The 19,416-nt window shown below is 32.9% G+C and overlaps 1 long non-coding RNA gene across 2 annotated transcripts in view; it reads left to right on the plus strand.

Annotated features, from left to right (window-relative positions):
- Positions 1–9,131, plus strand: part of LOC145683187 (uncharacterized) — a 132,604-nt gene extending 123,473 nt beyond the window's left edge. For both annotated transcript variants that reach the window (XR_014130972.1, XR_014130974.1), the window contains one exon: positions 7,852–9,131. This is a non-coding gene — a long non-coding RNA (uncharacterized LOC145683187). The remainder of the gene's footprint in view (positions 1–7,851) is intronic.
- The last annotated feature ends 10,285 nt before the right edge of the window (positions 9,132–19,416 follow it).

Raw genomic sequence — 19,416 nt, forward strand, 5'->3', positions numbered from 1 at the left:
GGTGAAGGTACCCCTCCCAAATATTTAAAGGGGTGCATCATTATACCCATGCTTTATGAAAGGGAATGGATCCCTATATACGCCCATATAACAATATAGAGTAACAAGACCTCATCAAAGGGATAAATTAGGTAAAAAAAAAACCTAATTTGACTTTCTGGCAATTTCTTACAAGATAAATCCCCAATGCTGATAGAGGCACATAACATGGTCCTAGGCTACTATACCAAATTTTTAGATTTGGCAATTTGCAAAAATTTACTACAAACATGAGCATTGGTGGGTGATGGGCCCGGCACACCAGGATCGGCGTCTTTATCAACTCCTCTTGTCCACTAGACTCAATGAAAGCTCCGTTTTCAGTTGAATCGAATGACACAATTTTTACAGTTTTCTAAGAAATATTGTCACCTATCCTTTGTTTTCCAAATAATAACTTATAAGAAAGAAATATAACTAAAATTTACTGAAGAAAAAACACTACATTAGAAAACAAGAATATGCGTGCATAGCCAGAAGATCAGAGAGAAATACTTGAGCAGTAGTCCACCTTTATGATCAGAGAACCAGCCAACGATTTCGGTCCCGGGACGAGGTAGATTTCGCCGACCCTATATTTACCTGACTAGGTTGTTTTTGTACATGTAAGGAAGCAGAGAATTTTATCTAGCTGCTTGAACAGACCAGTGCACCACCGAAAAGTGATAACTGTGTATTCTTTTACAAATATTAGCAGCTTCGAGAGTCTTATTTTGAACGTTTTGTTAAGTCTGACCAAACCATCTTTGGTTTTATACAAATCCACTTGGAGGTGAGTTATGGATATTTAGAACTATTTGCAACGTTTCATACTAAAGATAAGAAATTTTAATACATTAAAAACTCTATGCTTCTGAAATGCTCAAAATAGGTGACAACATTAACTTATAGGAAGAATTATACATTCCTGTAATCTTATTCTGTATGTGACTACACAAATTACATTTTAATTTCGATTGTTGGATGGTAAAGGTATTTTATGAAATGTAACGGAAATTCAGCGAATGCCGTCTTTGGGAATTTCCCCAAGCCTATACTTAACCGTCATTATTAATCTTATTATGTAGAAAGGCGTGATTATCTAAGCAAACACATCACTATCAAAACGCCGAACACTTACTTCAGACTTTTACCCATTCTGTATCTGAACTCGCTCCTGGGCAGAATGTGTCATTGCTCGGCACACTAGTATATCACATCGTCATTAATAAATCATACATAATAACTTTTTACGGTAATAAGTAAACGGTTGTAACTCTTGCTGGAACGATTAGGTTGGGAGCGGAGTAAGCAAGAACATTTTTAACAAATCTATTCTTTGCAAACCGACAACATTACTTATTTAATAAGGCGCCAATAAGTTTTCAGAACGAAGTTCGTTTTACTAATTTCCAACACTTTTTCTTTGATCTTGTTATTGCGGCACTCGGGACAATCGTCCTGCTCGCCCGCGTTAAAATGTCTCTGGTTATGATACTAACGTTTAGAATGTCACATGCATATTTTCTGAAGATTCGGTTAGTCTTTGGGTACTCAGACGGCAGTAGTAGCTGCCAGAAGGCTCTCGTTTTTGTACCCCCAGGCGTCGTCACCGTTCATCAATGCAAACCCTGAACATTACAAAGAAACAGAAGTATCTTTGCACAGCTGACCCTTCGGGAAATTATATGGAAACATAATACACAAAAGCATGAGATACACTTCTTCATTCTTGTGAAAAATCATATTAGTATTTCTAAAGTACCTCCGAAAAATTTGAAGCCAATCTTAAAAATATAAAAACCAAATCCGATTCACTTGGAAACTTGGTACAAGCGTAGCAACAATAACATGGTTATTATCCTTTTCTGTGAAATTTCTTATAAACAGAACGTAACAACTCTCTAAATGTTTTCAAGGAAATTTCCAAAATAATAGAAGAACATGTCTAATTTATTTACAGCTTTGTGTATACATACATTTCAAAAGTAAAATAAGATAATACATTTTTTATTTTATGGGTCAAGAACGTTTATGAGTAGGAGATTCATTTTTGAAATATTTTAAATCCAGGCGAAAAACTGCATAACACATGTAGTTCACTTAGCATTTTGCATGCACATAGTGAAAAGAAACTATGCATCTCATTTCTTTTTGCAAAAGCTCGTCAAGAGGGTAAGAGATTATTACCAAACATTTTTTCAGCTAATTCCAAAAACGACCACATTAAAGTAATAGTATAATTTTATGTTAGTAAAAGTTTTAAAGAGGTTAAATATCTTTGCTAGCATTCCCAAATATGTGTTACTTTTATCTTATTAAAATGCAATATAATATTTACTATGTACTAGAGATGAAACAGTTCATCTTAATTGAGTCCAGAGTCTGTTCGGGGAAAATATTCCACTGAATTATTTAATAGTATTCTTTCTGAAAGGTCATTTTACAATTGTATATTATATAGTTTTTTTGATTTACGTGCTACACAGCAAACGAAAAAAGATGATAAGTTTCCAGGGGAATAAGGGGAGATGTTTACTTTCATGAAACATTTATATATTCATGCCATCTTGTACAGCACTCTCAATAGTTTCATTCAATACATAAAAAGGAGGGAAAGGCTCGTCGCTAGCACGCTATAGTCGTTTAAAAATCCTTGTAAAATAGAAGAAGTGGGTATCATTGCCACTTAAAGTTGAAGAAGGGGGCTTTCGTTTTACTTTTATTTTTCTGCCTATTTTCTAGATGATGTTCAACTGTGTTTACATTCTAGTGCTGACAGACTAATACAGCTAAATATGGCTTCAACGTTCTTTCTTTAAATAGTTAAACATATATCTCCCAACATCCATCATCGTGTACCGTTCTGTGACTCTTGCAGTGATCAAAATAAGAATTATTCTTTACTGAGATGCCTTCGTTACATTGTACATAAAAGGCAGAGGTACACTTCCATTCAAGTAACTTTCCCATTTCGTAGTCATTCCAACTTTCAAAGTAATAAGAACTGGGACAGTTGAACTAAAGAATCAAGAACTAAAATACCAGAGGATTGGTATTATGTAATCAAAGGCAGCAGAGTTAAACCTATACCATTTCAAGTAAGTATAGTTAACAGTTTGTTTCATGATTCGAGGTTTGATATTCTTACAACCACTGTACTTGAGAAGATGCCCATTTTACTCTAGAAAATTCATGGAGCTTTGAATGGAAAAAAGTTACTCAAGATTTGTAATGCATAGTGAAACATAATGGACATTCCTTTTCTTCTATTTTCAGCCCAATATTAAGAAGTAGTCCACCAAAAACAGATGTATTGTCGGGAGAATTCTTACACCGAGAAATGGCATAAGACTGTAATTGATTAATCTGTAGAAATTCTATATAATACTCAGATTTTTCAGTTTCCAATTTTGGGTCATACTTGGTTTACGATGTACCATCATGAGAATAATAAATATTTCTTGTACTCATATTTGCAAATAGGAAGATTCATAATATTATGAAGTTTAAAGTTAAAGAGTTATGAATTCCAGCCTAACGAAGGAAAGTAAAACTATCAACTTGGCAGAAAATAATTAAGATAAATTTTCTGTATGTCCCGAAATTGTTTCCAAAGCGTCATTTACACAGTGTTATTTAATTTGCAATTTCTAATTGCATTATCACTCAAGCACTTCCTCAAAATTGACGTTCGTGTAATTATAATTGGTATTTTAAAGGTCTGACTGTAAACTTTTAAATTTTCTGTTTGTTTTTTCATTTTTTCTTTTTCTTTTTTTTTTGATTTGAGTCGTTAGGCTGGATATGAGAAAGTTAATCTAACCCTTTTATTAATAATTATGTTTTAATATATTTTTAAAAAATATATAGTATTGTATACTTTGCTATTTCCAGCTATTATATCCAGAAAATATGTTTCACATAGCTACAAAGATAACTGTTACGACCCCTCTCACAACAAGATTTCTTGGGGTGAATTTTTCTGCTAAATTACACCAAAAGCTCAGATTAATTTATCTGTCGTCGATATAGAATTTTATCTGTGGAAATGAATTTTTAAATAGTATTGTTCAAAATCCAAGAGATGTACAAAGGTTTTCTTCCATTTGCTCCAAATCTTACATTAAAAAACTAAAAAAAGTGGCCTTTTGAAAGATAATACAAATAGTTACGTGGCTGCGACAATTGTTATTAATATGAATTTCTACTTTTCAGTTGTGTGTTGAAAATTCGAATATTAAAGTTTTAAGTCGGACTTAATGTTAGGAAATTAACACTGCATTTTTACTATATTGCCAAATGTCTATATATAATGCACCTGCAGACCAATACAATGTATGGAAATATGATGCTATTGCTTTGTCTTTTAAGTAATTACTGAAAAATCATAATTGGGATTTGAGAAATTAAATACGTGCTACTAATAATAAATCCGATGCAAATGTATCTACTTGTGAATAGCTTACTTTCAATGTATTCTGAAGAACAACTAATTACGGGTAAGAGTGTATTATAGTATCAAGCTATACCAAGATGAAACATCTACTGGAAGCTGTCCAAACTACCTCGCGAAGTTGTGATAGTCATGTTGCTTCTTATGTGAATTAGGCTCATGTAATGAGCAAACAGAAATTGGAAAAATAAAATATTACTATGTTAAGATCATAGTAATACGAGAAGGACCGGTTAAGATTCGGTAAATGTAACTCTAGTAGTATGTAATATAGCAAAACCAACCAGCCCGCGTTGAAAAGCTGGGCGCTTATACCATAAGTTGGATTATCATCGTAATTTAAAGCAACAACACTTCACAATAATGCGCTTAGGCTCGCATATACATTACTATTTAATACTATGAAATAAGAGGAAAGAACGAATGAAAAGAAGGCCCGTATTGTAAAGTCATGTTATGCATCCGTGATATTTTTCTGTCAAGGATATATTTAATGGATTAATATATTTTAAATGAGTTAAAAAATATATCACCCTTGCCCATAGTCTTATTTTTAACATTCTAATTTCACCAAATTTGCTTCACCAACTTTAGCTTTCCATAAGCTATGTCAGATAGTCGTTTATACGACGTTGACTAACAGGCCAAAATGGTCAATAAGACTTTGTGCGCCACTAGTTCCCCTTGCCACGCTCTCGTGTACTTCCTCCTGATTCTAGGGTCAAAGTATTTCCAAAAGTTTCGTTTTACATTAAAGCACTAGCAGCTTGACAGAATGTTACGAACAACACAATACTTATTGGTAAGATTTACAATAACATTTCTTCTTTGTTATGGGACATTTCCTATCTCAGAAGAAAAGTAGCAGGAGCTGCAAACGTTGAAGGTCTTATGCAGGCTAGTTGCTCAAGCTTCTATATGAAACATGCCCAAGAAGTAAGTAGAGGAGTAAAGGAGAATAAACACGACAAAGAAATATAATCTATTTTAATAATATAGTTTATAATTTGAACAACAATCGACGGTTTTTTTTATTCTTTTGCCTCCAATAGACCTCTTTTTCGCCAGTAAAACCAACCACTTATCACTTTCTTTGTATTCCTTTAGTTACAACAATATAAGTTATGCATAAGATATTGCAAGCTAGCTTTCAATATAATCAGTAATTAGTAAACCAACTTTAATATATTTTACATGATTAGTTCAGAAAACAAAAAGTTTTGAACTCTGAAATCGTTTCCTTAACAATTAGTTAAAGTGGGCCCTTTGCCCCTCGACTCTTGCTTTCGGAATACACTTCTTACAATATAGCATATACTTAACAGACAGGTAACCAACTTGTAGCTACTTCTACTTTAGGATATCTCTGAGATTTCGGTACATATCCATTAGTATTAGAGAAACCAAATACCACATTAAAACCTCTTAACATGAAACTTCGAGTATATTCGAGCTGCAAATTCTTACAAAAAAAAAAAAAAAAGAAACTGGAGTCTATATATAGGCATATAAACTGTTGAACTGTACAATGTTCAAAAGCACGAAAATCATCGTTTGCCGATGTTTCTGATATGCATACTCGACGTTTTGTTAAAGGAAGATTTTAGGGCTACGAAAATCATTAATCTATTCATTAAAAAATAAATTCATGTGATTTTTCTCTTAGTGACTGTCGGATTGTAGTAATGAAAGACTAGGTGAAAATTGGAACACTTTTTCAGAAATGATCGGTATGTTGAGGAGTTAATCTCGAAGCCAGCTAACTCCTTGGAGCTCTTTGAAATTGGATCTTGTCCGGGATTAGAGACCATGTTGAAGAACTCCCAACAATGGTTTGGGATACTTTTGCTTGAGTTCAGATTGCAGTTAGAAAATTTTCAGTTTGGGATTAAAGCGCGTTTTTTTTCTGTAGAACTACATATTAACACATGAATTAAATTAACAAATTTGTTTGACGATTGCATTTTAACCAAATGGGTCCCCTGATAAAGGTACTAGAACTGTATTTGAAGCTATTCATCAACTAGGGGCCAACTAATACAAGGATTGTGTTGCTTTTGTTTAACTCTTTAAGAAACCAAAAATAACAAAAGAGTGAAATGTATTTAGCCTAAACGTGATTATTTTAGAACAAAACCTCCACTGAATACAGTCAGAGGTGTAAAATAATTAAGAATTGTAAACATAATTAAATTAATATTGATTTATTGACACTTTTTCGAAGTTTATTTTATAAAATAAAGGCAATCATGAATCCATAACCTTCAAAATATTTATTTTACGTTCTTACAGTACTGCACCCATTCTAAAATTTGATATAATATCGAAAAGATATTTGGATGTATTTCGTTAAGAAAAATGTAAACTTTATTGTAAATATTACTCCACAACTGACAGGATTTTAATTTTGAAACAGATGAAAAACATTCTTAATACATAGCGCTGTCCGGTAGTGGGAATCGTGTTTCGGAGAAGCTGAGATAGAAACCGTCTTTATACTTACCAAAAAGTGTTGAGGTATAGATGTTTATGAACTTTGAGCCACTATTGTTAGATTTGGATGTGTTTTTGCTTATATTTGGTTCAATTCTTGTTTCTCCGTTATGCATTACTATATATCAATACTCACTTTCGAAATAAATATTAATGTTCACTGTATATCGTAGTTTCGAGAATCAAGAGATATTATTGCATTCACGACTTTCATGAAAGTTGTAAAATATAACAAGATCAATAATCACTGTATAATAATTTCATGTTATATATTTCAGTTAAGTTGAAAGACACAGAATTTTAGAATACAATATTTTATGTGATTGGGTTCAACTTTAATTGGATTATACACCAACATAAGCGGTAATATGATATTTTAGGTGATATTTACTTGATATGTCTTACCAACATTTAAATAAATGGAATATAATTCTCACAATCTACTTACCAACATATATTAGAGTTAAAATAAATATTCTGCAGCTAACGATCAGACCTTATTAAATGGTACATACCGAGTTCAGTGTTCACAAAAGCAGTTACTGCATAGCATTAGCACTGAGATGAGAAATAGTTATGAAGATTTCAATGTATGGGTAGAGTATACTTGATACTAAAATTACTTGGAAGGATATGGAGTGCATTTAGAACCTATTAAAGTATAACCTAATTTTTTGCAAACCACTATACTTTTTCATGTATGTGTATTTAATAGACACGTTTAAATTGGTTACAAATAAATCATGGCAATTAAAAGTGACACTACGTGAAAGATAATAACAATGAATGTGAATTCATTATTGTATTGTACATATGGAAATCAATGCTATTATTAATAACTATGGTCTCATATAGTCCACAAAATGTAAATTTTCTTATTTCAGTTTGACACCCATTGTCAGCAGGAATTCTGTATGAGGTTGGACCTAAAATTTAAATGGAACTTTAGAGAGGATCGAATGGTTGAATATAATTGGGAGCTATCGGCAAAGAAAGCGCATGTAATAGCCACTTGGAGATGAAGAAAAGCGCATAGTAATTAGAACTGTCGTGGATTGAAGTCAAGTATCTAGAAATGAAAATGGATTCTTGTTATGTCCTAAAGAAGTAATATAGTTTGTAAATAAGATTTTTAATGGGAGTGATTGAATATTTCAGATATTTTTTCTGGGTTCTTCACAAATATATTAGGCAATAATTCAATCCAATTTAAAATTTTACGCTTAACATTCAGTCAAAGATTTCAAAATTAGGTCTAAATGGTAATTAAATGATTTAATGTAATTCCGAATTCTGTGACATAATAGTAATACAATGTTTTATCGATGAAATATTTTCAGATTCCTGCATTTATTTCTAGCTATCTGATATTTTATACTTCTTTTCTCCCTCAATGTTGGAATATTTATCCCTCATTTATTAAAATGATGAGTGCTGTGTTGTTCCAAAATGCCCGTGTTAATTTTTTTATATGAAATACAACTTTTCTTAAAACCATTTTCAACAAATTACATTATAAACCTTTTAATATCTGCATCTTCCTTTAATTGTATGCAAATACTGACACTTCAATTGAGGTGGACTCGCAAGTTTGGAAATGTAACATACCACTATGTTCCCTCAAGCCGGCGATATAAATCCAGAACGATGCGCAAATTAAAATAGTAATCTCATGTTTCTATCCTTTCGCCTATAATATAGCAATCTGTTTATGGCGCACTTCTAATTCAAAATATATTTTTAACTTTCGTACATCTTTTCTGAAATACATTCGTTTTATTATATCAGAAAATCTATTACAAATTTGAACGCAAAAAATGACTTTCTGTAGATATTCCTCAAGCTCTCTCACTCAAATATTAGCAATGAATTCTTTTTTATACGTAATCAACTATCTCGTTCGCACTCATTCGCCTCAGCCTAAAAGTGACACTCTCTCGCACTCGTTTCATTCTTGTTAAATCGTGATGAACTCAATCACTCATGAATTGATGTATGATGTCCCTAGTTGGGTCACTGGAGGTAGAAAAATAACATTTACAAATCCCTTAGGATTCACAGCTTGGATCAGATCGGCCTGTATGTGCGACTTTATATCTCACAAGTAAACCTTACGTTTGGGTGAATCGAGTTGCTGACTGAGACACATATGAGAAAGTAGTACTAAATGTGGTCAGTATTTCAGTGAAGTTTTAGGTGCGAAGCTCCAGGGGTTTAGGAGATACAGCTACCAGAACATCACATGGAAGTACAGAATAGTCTTCATACAGTTGGAGGTAAAAACTCTGTAAGATCTCTTGTAACGACAAAAGGTGAATAACAAATATATGGGTACATATTAGGACTAGGGGGAAGTTATATAGTAAGGATATACTTGACGGCGGCCATCTTGAAATCCGCCATTTTGAATTAAGATTAAGTTTTTAAAATAGGAATAGGGTCATGTGATACATGATTTAAGGCGCAAATTTAATCAGAAGAACAATGGTGACGTTAATTTTGATTTACGCGCAATTGCTAAAAAGTTACAGGGAAATTAAATATTATTGCTGCATATGTATTAGTCTTTTACCCCACCTTGTAAATTTTGTGTTAATGATAATAATTAAATAAAAAGCAGATGGATAAATATTAGGTCTATGGTAAGAGTTGCCTTGATGTCGGCCATGTTCAAATCCGCCATTTTGAATCAGACAAAACAGTTTTGTATCAAGTTTTAAACAAAACGCATAACAGTGACACCTTATTAATAGCAAATTTTACCATAAATCCAACGGTATAACCATTTTTGCTTTATCATTAACCAGCATTTGTTATCGCATAAACAAGTTGCTAATTTAAGGAAAAATGACCAAAGTGGAATTGAGTCATAATTGAACTTGGGTCTTTCTTCCAGAAAAGTTCTCAATTAGCACAATCAATATGTAGTTCAGAAAAGAGTGCATGACTTGCAGAAATGCTCTGCTCACAGTGAGCACACCTGACAAAGGCAATCGATTTACACTTGACACATTTGTCGTTAACAATTCCGTCAAAGCAGTAGTCGTAAGGAGCGATCCATTAGTTTTGTGCTGGTTAATGATAAGGCAAAAATTGTTATACCGTTGGAGTTATGGTAAAACTTGCTATTAATAAGGTGCCACTGTTATGCGTTTTGTTTAAAACTTTTTTTCTGATTCAAAATGGCGGATTTGAACATGGCCGACATCAAGGCAACTCTTACCATAGACCTAATATTTATCCATCTGCTTTTTATTTAATTATTATCATTAACACAAAATTTACAAGGTGGGGTAAAAGACTAATACATATGCAGCAATAATATTTAATTTCCCTGTAACTTTTTAGCAATTGCGCGTAAATCAAAATTAACGTCACCATTGTTCTTCTGATTAAATTTGCGCCTTAAATCATGTATCACATGACCCTATTCCAATTTTAAAAACTTAATCTTAATTCAAAATGGCGGATTTCAAGATGGCCGCCGTCAGGTATACCCTTACTATATGACTTCCCCCTAGTCCTAATATGTACCCATATATTTGTTATTCACCTTTTGTCGTTACAAGAGGTCTTACAGAGCTTTTACCTCCAACTGTATGAAGACTATTCTGTACTTCCATGTGATGTTCTGGTAGCTGTATCTCCTAAACCCCTGGAGCTTCGCACCTAAAACTTCACTGAAATACTGACCACATTTAGTACTACTTTCTCATATGTGTCTCAGTCAGCAACTCGATTCACCCAAACGTAAGGTTTACTTGTCAGTATCTGGTGAGCGGATTTCAACAAAATTCAGTAGTGATATAGTCCATTGTCCTTGAAATAAAGAAAGGTACATTTGGTTGTCGAGCTTGATCATGACAGGCTATAATCAAAGTCGAGTATATCTACATGGACGCAGGACTTTATTTCTTGGTAACCATTTTGAAGATGTTACTAGCATTTCCTGGAGGTGTACCTAAACGCCTAAGGAATAGTGATCACTATAGTGTTTGGATTAGGTTAGTTCCTCCTGATTGAGATTCATATATTTTTTGTAGGTACTTCCAGTTACAATAGAAAGTTGGTGGGAAAGTAGTGAGTGCCCCAAAAAGAAAAAGTCGCCACATTTCAGGACGGTCCCGAACTTATCCTTCTGTAACTATTTTCAGTATATATACCACCACAATCATTATAGCATTATGAAGGTTCAGCACTGTCTATAAACAAATATGTGGGAAATTCATGTGGACCAACATTTCTGCTGGATTTTAGTTGATATATTGATTGTAAAATTACAGTTTTTTTTTAGAGATATGATTTACTGCTAAACTGCAGCATACACCTGATACTTAATTTTCATTCAAAGTATATGTAAAAGGGCTGGAATCATAAACACTGCAACAATCTTAACAAGAGTATTTGCAATTTATTGAGTTTAATTTAAAATACGTTCGCATCTTGCATTACAGAAAATTGAGATTTTATTTTTATTTTACTCTTCAATAAATTCCAATTATTTTAAGCTCATGTTTGATTATTTCTTCCAGAGATTTAACATTGTTATTATAAGAATTTTGTATCATCTTTTTCGAATATCTACGAAATTTAATGTCTTATATGTTAAGAAAATTTGTAGTGTTGCTGCGTTTCTGATGAAACTTCTTTTCCTTTTAGAACATGATTTAGTTCAGCATCAAACCAATAGGAAATTTTCTTTTATTCTATTGGTATACTTTAGTATTTAAGTTTTAATAATTTTATGTCCGCCATTACAGAAAATATCTAAAGTGTCAATTATGTTTCTAGCATTTCTTAAGTCATTCTGTGTTTGATTCTTTAAGTCTCTACAGATACCCCTGAAATCACTCATTCGGTAATTATAAGAAAAGACATCACATTTCTTTCGGCTACCATTACAATCACATGGAATATTGAATAGTAAAGGTGGGTGATGTATTTGAAGTGATATCAGTGTTGAAGTGCAGAACTTAATTTGAATTACAGCATCATGGATGATAAAACAAAAACGTGAAATATTGTGTAATATTAACAAAATCGGCAGTGTAGTTTTCAATGAAAGTAGATATCACCACAATTTAAGGAGAAATGAGTTATGTTATATCGTCAGGATATTAATGAAATAATTATAAGTGGGATATGAAAATTGTTTAATTTCTCTTTTTCAGCTAATCAGCCTAAAAGACCTCATAGAGAGAATAAGCTAAATCTAATTTCTTTCTAAACGAGAAGTAACTTATACGAAACAAAGTTTGCTAATTAAATATTAACGCACGGAAGATAAATAAATTTTTAGCCGTTTTAAACATTTTGTACCTTATTAACTTAGGCTTCAATTTGTATTATTTTTTGGGCTTACGAACGAAACCCAAGCTGGATAATCATATAAACACTAGTTTAGAACTTAGTGTGGATGATACTATAAAATTATATTTTTATTTGAAAGCCCTGAGATTATACATTATAATATTATGGAGATTTATAATTCAGGAAATTAAAGAAATAACTACCCATATTGTGTAACCTTTTCTGAGGATCGAATCACGGAGTAATTGCACCTAAGATGCACGACCAAGAGACTGAGCTAGGAAAGTGACATTGCAGTAAGCTTTGAACAATGTTTTCTTGGTGTGTGTAATATATATTGAAACAAGAGGAGAGATAGATAGAAAATTATACAGTGTCAATTCACCAAGTAAATCTGTGATCATTTAGAATGGTTTTCAGGACAACTGCGCATACTCCACCCGTCGTATTATTCCTCGAAAGTAGAAGATAAACTGAATGCAGGAAAATGACATTCGTAACCCTTTCGGGATCTTTTTTTTTTTTTTTTTTTGATTTTCAGTCAATCAGCTACTGCATCGTCACTATTTATCCTAGAATCATGGTTCATACCTTATTCTCTTCAGAATGATACAGGCTTTGAAATGGTATCACCTACATGCCCATAATATATACCGGGAGGGAGAAGTAAGGTCAAAGGTAAATTTTGGGGATTTTTTAACTTTTAGGCCCCTCTGGAACGGGCCTCTGTGAACGGAGATATCTCGAAAGTCTCACAAATACTACTCGGTAGGCTGAATGTGTGTACCAGTTTCAAGCTTCTATCTTGAATCATAAGGGAATGAGAGATTTTATCAAGAATCTCCACAATGCCCCAGATTACCAGAAAAGACCCTCATGCCAGGTAGAAAAAGCCTGAGACATCCTATTTACCCTAGGATCGTAATCCTTCAATCATTCTCTTCAGATTAGAACTGCCTTTCTGACGGTGTCATTCAGATGTCTCCATCATGTACCTGAGGCTCGAAAATCCCGAAGAAACGGATGCTGTGGTTAAAATATTCCATTTTTCATCCTTTTGCCACTCTGGACCTCCCTGTTTTAAGGCAGAGATCTGAAAACATCTGATAAATACTACTCTGTGGACTCAATGTTTGTCCACAATTTCAATCTTCTACGTGCAAAAGTAAGCCCGCAAAACAATATACCGACAATACCTCATACTTCCTTATACAGAAGGATATTTTGGAAAAAATGCCTGAGACATTACTAATTACCCTAGGATCATGATTCGCCCTTCATTCTCTTCAGAATAGAACTACCGTTCAGACGGTACCATTTACGTGTCTCCATCACGTATTTGATGCGTCAAAATAGTGCAAAAGGGATTTGTTGCTACAAATATCCTTTTTATAAAACTTTTTGACCCTCTAGACCCCCATTCTGCTAATGCATAATCTTGAAAATAATCTGATAACTACTAGTCTGTAGACTGAATGTTTCAAATTCAAATTCAATCTTACAGGTACAAAAATAAGCCCGACAAAAGTAAGCCTAACAGAAGAAAATTTATTCTTTAAATTTATGACGTCATAATTTTCTATGTCTCGACGCAGAAAACTGTGAAACCAAACGTAACGTGTTCTACAATGTCTCTGGACTTGAAAAACAGAAAAAAAAGAAAGAAAGCGGAGGAAAAAGCTTAAATAGGAGAATTATAACTCAATGTATCAGAAAACACCCGTATGGTACAAATTGCAGCATAAGATCCCGCAAGAATTAAATTTCAATAAAACTTAAGTCTACGCCAAAATAATGATGACCGCCTCAGAAAGCCTGGAAACGTTCTGACGAACATTCAGATTTTATGGTTACAGATCGCAACGTCGAAGCCGTTGAGAGGCATTTAAGACAGAGGTGCTCTTACTAACAAACATACTAATTAATGTTGTTTTGGATCAGGGGTATAGCGTCAAATCTACCACATTACATTTTAAGTAATATAATTCCGTTTCTATCAGGCATTGAAAAGATCTCTATATATATATATGAACATTATGTGCATCATCCAGCTCTTTATTCTTAACGAAACTGATAAAGTAATTTGTATATTTGGTTGTAGTAATGATAAAACAAGTAAGAGAATAAATTTCGTGCAATGATGAGGGAATACAACAATAATATCATGATTGCGAACATAATCTACAAGGAACATTAGGATACTAAGTAACTAAAATTCATGATACCCGACATTAATCGTTTTGTAAGAATCAGAAAATATTTTTTTGGTTGTTATTTTCATTTTATTTTCTCTGTATGTTTATAACAGTACATTTTCTAACATTATGGTGTTTGAAGATAACTGGACGCAAAATCAGAAAAGTAATTATCCAGACTTACTGGAAGATAGTTTATGAATGTGTGAACAAGGAGTATCATTATATCACCATTGACCCTTTCTATAAATAAACTTTGTGAATCATTTTCCGTTAGCTTGATTCTGATATTAGTTGTACTAGTAGAAATAATCTGATAGGTCTTCTTGATTTGGTTGTTTAGGTGCTGAAAGAAGATGAAAAATATAAATATATCATGTTTTACAATGAACACAATATTATCCCAGATATCCAAAAATAGTCTAATTTGGATTGATAACATAAAATCTATATTGAATAAAACATCCCCCGCCAAGTGAACGTTGTGGTGGATAAACACCGTGTGCATGGTTTTCTCTGGGTTCTCTCGTTTCCTCCCACTTTCTTTATTCCACCATTTCATTTATTACTCATCACCACCTTCTCCTTTAGCCTAACCAGCACGTAAAACTGAAAGATCTCATTTCATTTTAATTTTTTTGAATAAAATAGTCAAAATCACTCAAGATTATATCAAAATACTACATGGTAAAAACGGATTCACATATTACTATTATAAACATAATATTTACTGTGGCTTATCTTTTTTTGTTGAAAGTTTGTATTTGCAAGAAACAGCTTATTTTTTCACAAATTATCCTCTAAGAATTACTGATATTGCATTACTAATATGATTAATTTCAGAAATGGTTTAAATAAGAAGTTTCTATGAACTAGAGAACTTCACCCGAAAACATTGATGGGGGATCGTGAACCAAAAATAGTTTATTTCAAGTAGAATTGAAAACATCTTGATGGTATTCAGATGATATATTAAACACACATTACACTCTCAACCAACTTTCTCTCATGATGACACAGAGAATAAAATCCTGTAACTTACTTGAGTATTGAATATGTAAAGAAAGTCTTCTCAATGTACAACATGATTCCTAAAAAGTCTTATGGTTTAGTAATATCAATTGTTTCAAGAAATTGATTCAGGAAGTTTATTAACACTATTAACTCACATACAGATAAATATGAAAAACGTTTTAGGATGTTATAGAATAAAAACTTCAGCATGGATTACGTATTAAGTAAGAAAGGAAAGCTCAACGTTCAAAACCATTGGTCTCTACTATGAAACTTTGAGCGGATGTTCTTAGGGAATGAATAAGAACTGAGAATTTTTAAACAGATTTACACTGAAATGAAAAGAATCTTCATATCTTATTGCAAAATGGAAAATGATCTTTTTCTCTAATTTTTGGGTTGACTTCATTACTTGTTTCATATTTCAGATCTATATTGCCATAGTGAGATTACCCTTATGAGAAGGAAAAGTGTGTGATCTTAAACACTGACACTGAAGAAAAATTTGCTATTTTCGTACGTTATTATTTTTAGTTCTGTGTATGTAGTTCCTATTGATGTTTTCTACCTTTCCTCTATTATCACGAAGTGATATCTTTTTTCTCTTCGCCATTTAAGAAATGTATTATAATAAAGAATGATTCCAGTCTCACATGGGATCCTTCAACAATAGGCCAACTATACACATTTTCTCAATATGTTTTTATGACAGGCTTGACTCCACACGTATCTTAAAGTAATACCGAATTAGGAGGTTCCTTTTATCTGTTTCACCATATAGTCACGAAGGCTACGCTTATGAAGTTTTAATTTGAAACTAAATATGTTGTGGCAAGTCATATAACTAGCCTCTACTTACTCAAAAGTATTGAAATCAGCTGTACGTAATATATGTACATTTTATCTGTATTCTTTAAGTTCGTCACTACTGGATCAGTTGAAGAGACATGCATACTAACATTATGTCGAAAAAAGAGTTTGATTCAAAATTTCACTCTAGACGCTCTTTCGCGACATGCTGGAGCATTTTTGAGGGAACTTGCTACGTCATAAAGTTTCACGTGCCTGACTGTTTTTAGGACGGAGTAGGGGTTGGAATGGTTACGGCCTTAAACCAACTAACTAACTAACTCTATCGTCTATGGAACCCGTAGGTTCAATGCCGCGTTCACAAAAGCTCTGTACTGACTTCTATCCTTAGCTAACTGCATCCAGTTGCTACTTTGTATTCCAATCTCTGCGAAATCCATCATAATATTGTCCTCCCATCTGCGCCTAGGTCTTCCTAAAGGTCGTTTTCCGATTAGTCTTCCAGTCAAGACTTAGAAAGCGTTTCTACTTTCTTCCATTCTAGCTACATGACCCGCCCACCTAAGCCTCCTAGACTTGACGTCCCTAACAATGTTGGGTAAAACATATAAATTATGTAGTTTCTCGTTATGAAGTTTCCGCCATTCCCCATTCCCGTTTCTCTTGGGTCCGAATATTCGTCTCAGGATCTTGTTCTTAAATACTTTCAGTCTATGTTCTTCCCTCAGAGTAAGTGAACATGTTCCGCAGCCATACAGAACAACAGGCATGATTATCGTTTTGTATATTTTAAGCTTCAAATTTCTCAACGGAATTCGCAACGACAAGAGATTTTGAGATGGTTACGGCTTTAAAGGTTCAAACTCAATTAAGGAAACGCTTATTTCCCAGATAAGGTCTCCTGTGAAATTGAAATTCTCGCAATGGTCTTGGTAACTGTTCAGAACTGTAAGTCGTGGATTACCTCTAGTTTTACCGTTTTAAAAACTCGGTAAACTACGGCCCCAACTATATGCCTCATTTGCGATTTTGGTTATGCAGATCAGTTCCTTATCTCCCGGTAGATGGATCTCTAGTATGCTAGTACAAAGATAATGACTAAACTCTTCTACATTAGTCTTTAAGTAAAATTGTATTTTATGGTAGAAAGGTTGCATCATCATCAAGGGTGCATAGTAAAATTACAGCACATTTTATCTAATGTACTCCCATGCGCAAAAAAAAAAAAAAAAAAAAAAAAAAAATGCGCGTATACTGTAACTCACGATTTTTCTCAATTATTTCATTTTCCTTATGTTTATGGGTAAAATTCAGTTATTAGTATGTGGAGATAATAGAAAGCAATCCATCTAAGGAGATATTTCCAAAAAATATAATAAAAATATAAGCAATAAACAAAATTATGTTCGGTTTTGTGTATACTGGCAATAGTGTTTTCGAGGGAATTTTTGGAGTAGCACAGCACGATTGTAGAGGGAATTACAGATTTGGTAACAGAACAGGGGGACAGTTGAATCAAGGAACGAAACTGGAGTAAAATATTGCATTTATTGGCTTAAATCTAGGGTGTAAATTGTCTGTCAAATATAAATTAGCTTCTGTAACCAAGGTGTTGTACGGAAATATATAAACAAAGAGAAAAACTGTTGTCTTAAGTTTGGAAGTGACATGCTCTACAGCCATGAGCATTTATTTCTTAAGAAAAAGATAAGCAACAAAAGAAAGTCTGTGTGGTCAAGTGGGTAGAGTGACGAATTCGTAATTCTTATACTGTTTTGACCCCAGATCGAATCTCATCCGATCCTGTTTAAGTTTTTTTTTTTACGAAACATTATAGAAGTGTATAATTTGTATGTTAATAAAAAACGAAACAATACGATAAAGAAATAACTTTTTGTTTCCTCTGATGACGTATTTATTTAGAATTAGTGTACTATTAGTAATAGCCATTTGTTTCAGTTTATGCTGTTATATAGCTTCTTTTATCATCCTCTTTTCTTGAAAAAAAAACAACAAAAAAACAAATTTGTCTCCAATAAAGTATGAAAAATATATATAGACAGAAACAGACATCTTAGTATCAAACGTGATTTATCGTGATGAAATAAACAAGTTTCCCGTTATTAAAAAAGAAAACTATAGAAAATCATTGAATTTGGTCTTTAGGTTTTTAGCATGCTATATATATTCTTTATAAGACTATACTTTATAAGGCAAGATGTGCGATCATACCCACAAATTTAGCTAGTGGCTGAAAGATGTTTTCGGCACAAATATTTTACAGGTCTAGGTGCATGAAACACCAATACGCCATGGTCTTGACCTTCGTTTATTTCACATTATTATCCGACATATCATAGCAGGTAAAAAGCAGCATCAATCGGCAAGAAAAATTGCAAGTTGTGGTCTTAGTCTGTTTTTGATGCTCCGGACTCGATCGCCTAGCACACCCGTCTATACCTTGACTCATTCGTCTATCATTCAGTGCAGCCACATATCCAGCTTTACTTTTCGGAGGGGGCCCGACACGAAAGCTCGTAAGCACGTAATTCTAATGTTTCAAAAATATCAATAATAATAATAATAATAATAATAATAATAATAATAATAATAATAATAATAATAATAATAATAATAATAATAATAATAATAATAATAATAATGCAACAGTTCTGTATTTCTCTTAAACATTTCTTACTCTTCATTTATGAACCGGTCAAACTGCATTCTAACACAAACGAAATCAAAAAAATATTTTCTAGAGACATGTAAGGAAAACTGTCTGCTATGTATATCACATAACAAAAATAGCAAATGGCAATGAGTGTATTGTTCTAATACAGTAACGTTATAAACAGAACGGAAACGAAATTGTAATCCCATTTAAAAGTGTTCTTTAATTCCACCTGGTATCAATGGCATTACGGTATATTCTTACAAGTAACACTTCCCAAGTGTAACACTCTGATTTTGATAAAATTTGACAGGCAGATACTACACATAAAATAAACGAATACATGTTATTTTTTTCTTTTCTGCGGAAAAACTGTTTTAAGGGGCAAAAGCCCTCACCCAAAATTTTGAAAGTTAACGCCCGAAAGACAAAAAAAGTGGACCAAA

This window comes from Thermobia domestica, chromosome 1 (assembly GCF_964235325.1).
Source record: "Thermobia domestica chromosome 1, izTheDome1.hap1.1, whole genome shotgun sequence".
NCBI lineage: Eukaryota > Metazoa > Arthropoda > Insecta > Zygentoma > Lepismatidae > Thermobia > Thermobia domestica.